Genomic DNA, 6,000 nt, shown 5'->3' with positions numbered 1-6,000 from the left:
CAACACACACAAAGTGCCGGAGGAACACAACAGGACAGACAGCATCTATGGAAAATAGTACAATCAAAGTTTTGGGCTGAAACCCTTCAACGGGACTCTAGGATTAGGTGGATTAAACAACTTTGTCAGCATGGATGACTTGGGCTGAAGTGCCTGGTTCTGTACTGTATAGCTCTATTACCCTATGATTAGATTTCCCTTCTGTAATCATTCTCAGCTCTGCTGTACACGTCTGTAAAAGATTTTTTGGATTTCCTTTTAAATTAGCTATCAGCATTTCTTTGATGCTTTCTTTTTGCTTCTCCTTTCTTTTTTATATGTTTTCTGTTATAGTTTTCTGTAAACAGCTTTTCTTCTCACTTGCATTAACAATTTAGCACCTATCCTTTGCTCTTTTCCCCAGCTGTGTGTTTATCTCTCTCTTTTTTGCCATCCAGGGAGCTCAGAGTGATTTCACTAGCCTTTACCTCATGAGAAACATCACACCTCGGTCAGATGTTTGTGGAGCCATTGTTTCCTTTTGTGGAAGAATATGCACTTAATGTTAATTAGGTACAGCAGCTCATTAATGCAAATGTGGAACTTTCTACCACAGAGAGTAGTTGAGGTAAGTGACTGCAGTGACCCTTAAGGAGCGTTGCTCAACGGTATACAAAAGAAGGCAATAGAGGGTCACGGCGATATGTTGGGAAAGAGACGAAGGTGCCTGAGTGCAACATGGACAGGTTGGGTTAAATGGTTCTGTGCTACACATCCTACCAAAACTACTTCTAACATACACTCTGTGGCCACTTTCTTAGGTATACCTGTACACCTGCTTGTTATGCAAATATCTAATCAGCCAATCATGTGGCAGCATCTCAATGCTTAAAAGTTTGCAGACGTGGTCAAGAGGTTCAGTTGTTGTTCAGTGCAAACATCAGAATGGGGAAGAAATATGATCTAAGTGACTTTGACCATGGAATGTTTGTTGGCGCCGTGTGAGGTGTTTTGAGTAACTCAGAGACTGCTGATCTCCTGCGAATTTTCATATGCAACAGTTTCTAGAGCAGGGGTTCCCAACCTTTTTTTATGCCATGGATTAATACCATTAAGCAAGGCGTCATGGACCCCTAGGTAGAGAGGATGGTGCAAAAAGCAAAAAAAAAATCCAATGGGCAGCAATTCTGTGGATGAAAATGCCTTGTTAAAGAAAGAAGATGGAGGCGAATGGCCGGACTGGTTCAAGCTGATATGAAGGTGACAGTAACTCAAACAAGCAAGTGTGACAACAGCTGTGTGCAGAAGAGCATCTTTGAACGCCCAGTACCTCAAACCTTGAAGTACCTTGTTGGCTACACCAACAGAAGACCACACAGGGTTCCTCTCCTGTACTTAATAAGGTGGCCAATGAGTAATGTCGATGGTCTTCTGCTGCTGTATGTTGATATTCAGCAGCAAACTAGGAAATACTTAGCAGTTATTCTCTTAGGATAATCCAACACCTCCTCTGGAGCCTACATCGAGTGCCACTGAAACGAGTAGGCATCAGATATATGGAATCAACATCCATGCTGGTTCCTGGTTCCCTGTTCCCCTCCATCATTCTGACATGGAAAGATACAATATAAGGAGGTGAAACTACTTGGTCCCTGTGATGGAGGTATGGAAGACAAAAGCTCTAAGAGAAAGTCAAAAGTAGAGTTTTTGGTAGAAGGATTGGAGGGGAGATGGTGAAAACTCTATGTTATTCTTGGGTGCCACCACATTAGTAAAATATTTGGATATGCACTTGAAGGGCCATGATTTGCAGATTTAATTGCGAAGGTATGATTAGTTAGTTATTGAAATACAGCATGGGATAGGTGCTTCCGGCTCTTCGAGCCGTGCTGTCCAGCAATTCCCCGATTTAACCCTAGCCTAGTCATGAGACAATTTGCCATGACCAATTAACCTACCAACTGGTTCGTCTTTGGGCTGTGGGAGGAAACCAGAGCATCCGGAGTAAACTCACTTGGTCAGAGGGAGAACATCCTTACAGGCAGCAGCAGGATTATGGCAAATTGATGCTCCTAAGCAGATACATAGGTTGTAGGACCTATATTACAATGTATTTGATTCATTAATAGGACTTGTGAACATCGTAGTTCAGACTTAAACTGAGACTAGTGACTGAAATGGAAGAGCAGGACCTCGACTCCTTTCCTTAGTTACTTACTTGAGTCCTCTAATACCCTTCCCCTGGACAACATTGGTGGCGTTGAGAAGGGAGACTTGCAGCTTGGGCAACTGCCGGTCTTCCATTTAAAAAAACCCTTGCCCAGGCTTGCGCCCTGGAAACTTTCCAAGGTGTAAATCCATGGTCTATCGAGACTAACGGAGGCCTACACACACCTGGGTCCTTACCTCCCTGTGGATAGGCCATCAATGGCCTTACATCATCGTCTGAAGTCGTCAGTATGGCTGGAGTTCATTAACACTTCTGCAATCCATTGCGTCCACTGTACAGGGGATTGGTCTATACAGCTTCACCAGAGCCTGGTTGGCCAGTCTGACTGACCCATTTCCACCTCTCATGACAGAGACGTAGGGTTGGACTCTGAGAGGCTATGTCTTTACAGGCCACCGGTATTGCAGTGTGTGAATCAGTACTTCGTATTTGATTACGTCAGGCACTATTTTTCATGACATCAGTTCAATAGACAGTGCCTGCCTTCATAACTTGAACTATTCTCTATGACCCATTTTACAGATATTGTTGGCCAATCCTTATTTTAAGTTAACTTGATAACACCATCTAGACTGTAAGTACTGTTTTTCTTTCCAAGATACATACTTTCATGAGCCTCGCTGTAGCGAATGTGAAACTTTCTTCTTGTTAATTATTTATTGGATGCTGATGATCTATTAACATTTCTCTAGCAATTTTTCATATGTAGAACTTAAATTAAGTGTGGTGCTTTTTCCTTGTGCACATTTTTGGCTCTGTAATTAACAGCTGGATGAAAGTATGTTGTGTCATCTGGCAACCATTTGACGGAGCTGTGTTAGACTGAAGTACAAATGCATTCAAACTTGGAATTTAAAACGATGGCCTTGACTTCAAGAATAGTCAGGCAGCATTGCTGTTGGATTGGTATGTAGAATTCTTATTCGTCTTGTAGTTTAGCTTTCCTACATTTAATAAACTCTTCTCGGGCTACCAGTCGGGTACAAGTATTGATTTTAACTCTAACGTTTCGATGACAAACTCTGCCATCTTCATCAAGATGTTTGCCTAGGCACATCTGCTCCAGTGGTATATATACCCCTGTCATCCATCTCTTCTGAATTTCCACTATTTACCATGCAGTTCCTTCTGTATTTTTTCAGAAACTTATAGCTTTCAGTAGCAGGTGTCACACCACTTGAATCTGGCTATTTTATAGGTTAATTGTTATCACTGGAATTTTGGATTATCTCCAGAATTTTAGATGACCACCGCTACTTTTCCCTACTTTTAGTCAAAACTTTGAAACATATAGTAAAGTTCATTATTTTACCTCATAACGAACACAGTCTGGAGGAGCCCGCAAGTGTCACCATGCTTCTCGTGCCAATACAGCATGCCCACAATTTACTAACCCTAACCCATACCTTGGAAAGTGGGAAGAAACTGGAGCACCCGGAGGAAACCCATGCAGTCACGGGGAGAACGTGCTGACTCTGAAACTTACAGGCTGAGATGGGAATTGTAAGGCCCTGTAAGGCATTGTGCTGACCACTGCACTACCGTGACTATCAAGTGACCGTCATAGTCGGTGGGGTAATGTGAGACTGGCATTTTTATTTCACGTTTGTTTCACTATTTCAATTCGGATTCAAACTTGTGTCTCCTGGTGAATAATCCAGGCTTCTGGAGCTTAACAACTCCACTACTATACACACCACTTCAGTTCTTCATTTAATAGGATCTTTGTCCAATTTGTTTCCCTTCATTCTTTGAATATTAATGTGGCTGAAAGGTCACTGGTACAACTAGGACCTTTTAGATCTATACTAAGGAGATAAAAGTATGGCCTAAATCAAATTTATGGGTGACAGGGTGGAGACATGTCTCTACCAAAGAAAGTGTAAACCTTCCTTCCCTCCACTAGACTGCAGCTCACCTTTGGGCAAAGTGTAGCACCTGCTTAGTTGCCTGATCAGGGTCACATGAAGCCATGGGAGCCGGTGGTGGATGGTCGTATGAGCAGCCGGTGCACATCACAAGTCCTGGCTATGTGATCACTGATGCCAAGCAGACAATCTCTGAAGGTTATTGATAATGGCTAGGGTCATCTGTCTTGTAAAGACACTGCCCGGAAGAAGGCTATGGCAAACCAATTCCGTAGAAAAATTTACCAAGGAAAACCATGGTCATGGAAAGACCATGCTCACCCACGGCAATATGACACAGCACATAATGGTGATGAAATAGAATTTATTTTTTGCATTTGTGCATTTTGTACCAGTAAGGCCTACATTAATTGCCCAGTGCTTGAGAAGTTCCTGTGAACATGAAAATAGAACAGTATACTACAAGAACAAGGTGTTCAGCCCATGTGCCTGTGCTGAATATGATGCAGAATTAAACTAGATCTCTTCTGTCTGTACATGACCCATATCCTTCCGATGCCAACATATTCAAGTGCAAAACAGCTGCTTAACCACCACTATCAAGATTCCAATTTACTAATCACGTGTACATTGAAATATGAAATGAAATGCGCTGTCTGTGTTAACAACCAACACACCTGAAGGTATGCTGTGGGCAGCCCACAGTGGTTGCCACGTATTGCACCGTCAGCATAGCATGCCCACAATTCTGCAGAATAACGCAGAACTATCATATCTGCTTTCACCACCATCCACATGAATGACCTTCTCGAACCGTTTTACTGCTGGTGAAAGTGCTGCTGGGGAGGGAGTTCCATGATCTAAATCCAGCAGCGATAAGGAAGAGTGGTGTACTTCCAAGTCATGGTGGAGTGTGATGCAGCTGGTGCCTTTGGCCTTCTTGATGCTTGAGAGGTGAAAGCATGGAACTGAAAGAATGATTTCACTGTGCAAAAAGAAGTCACAAACAATTTGAATGTCAAGGACAATTTGATCTTTTGTAGCTCTGATGAACGATGCCAACCTCTCTTGTATTTTCCATAGCTTATCTTGTAAAGCCAAAAATGTTCCCTGTCTAAAAATTGAGGGATGTACCCACAATACATAAGCTGCTGTGACTGATGGTGTTTACCTAGTATAGATATTTGACTCATTTTGTGAAGATATGTGACTGTTATCTACTTGCCAACAAACTAATCATTGGTGTGATGGATTATGTTTCCTTCAACTGCTGGCAATCTGAAATAGATAGTGGGAAGGAATTCACTGGATAACATCAGGTGCTATTAAAACTTCACGTCCAGTTATATTGCATTTTCTGGAAAAAATTGCCAAATGACAGCTAAAAAAAGGAATGGGGCAAATATAGATACTGAAACGTATCCCTCTGTTTCACAGCCCCATAAACTATTGTAGTGGTGTTTCTATTTGTATTTTAGCCGTGAGTTTAAGTCTGCTGATGTGCGGTCAGTGGACTTAGTAAGTCGGAAAGAAATGCTAAGTAGTTGAACTCTAATAAAACATCATAATACACTTTTGAAAAAATTCAATGTATTTTATAGAATTCGATCTAAAGACCTACAGCACCATAACAGGCCCTTTCAGCCCACTGCGCCAACCCCACCCAACTAAACCCATGTAACCAATTACCCTACTAACCCGTACTACCTTTGGAATGTGGGATGAAAGTGAAGAACCTGGAAGAACCCTTTTGGTCATGGGGAGAACGTACAAACTCCTTACAAGCAGCAGCAGGAACTGAATCTGGGTTGCCAGTGCCGTGATAGAGCTACGCTAATCGCTGCGCTACTGTGCTACCCCGACTGTTGGCTTATCAATGTGGAAATTTAAAATTGATTAATATTAAGATATTCTGTATAACAA

Source organism: Hypanus sabinus, chromosome 7 (assembly GCF_030144855.1).
Source record: "Hypanus sabinus isolate sHypSab1 chromosome 7, sHypSab1.hap1, whole genome shotgun sequence".
Classification (NCBI taxonomy): domain Eukaryota; kingdom Metazoa; phylum Chordata; class Chondrichthyes; order Myliobatiformes; family Dasyatidae; genus Hypanus; species Hypanus sabinus.
The sequence above is the reverse complement of the archived record's forward strand: the minus strand, read 5'-3'. Positions refer to the sequence as shown.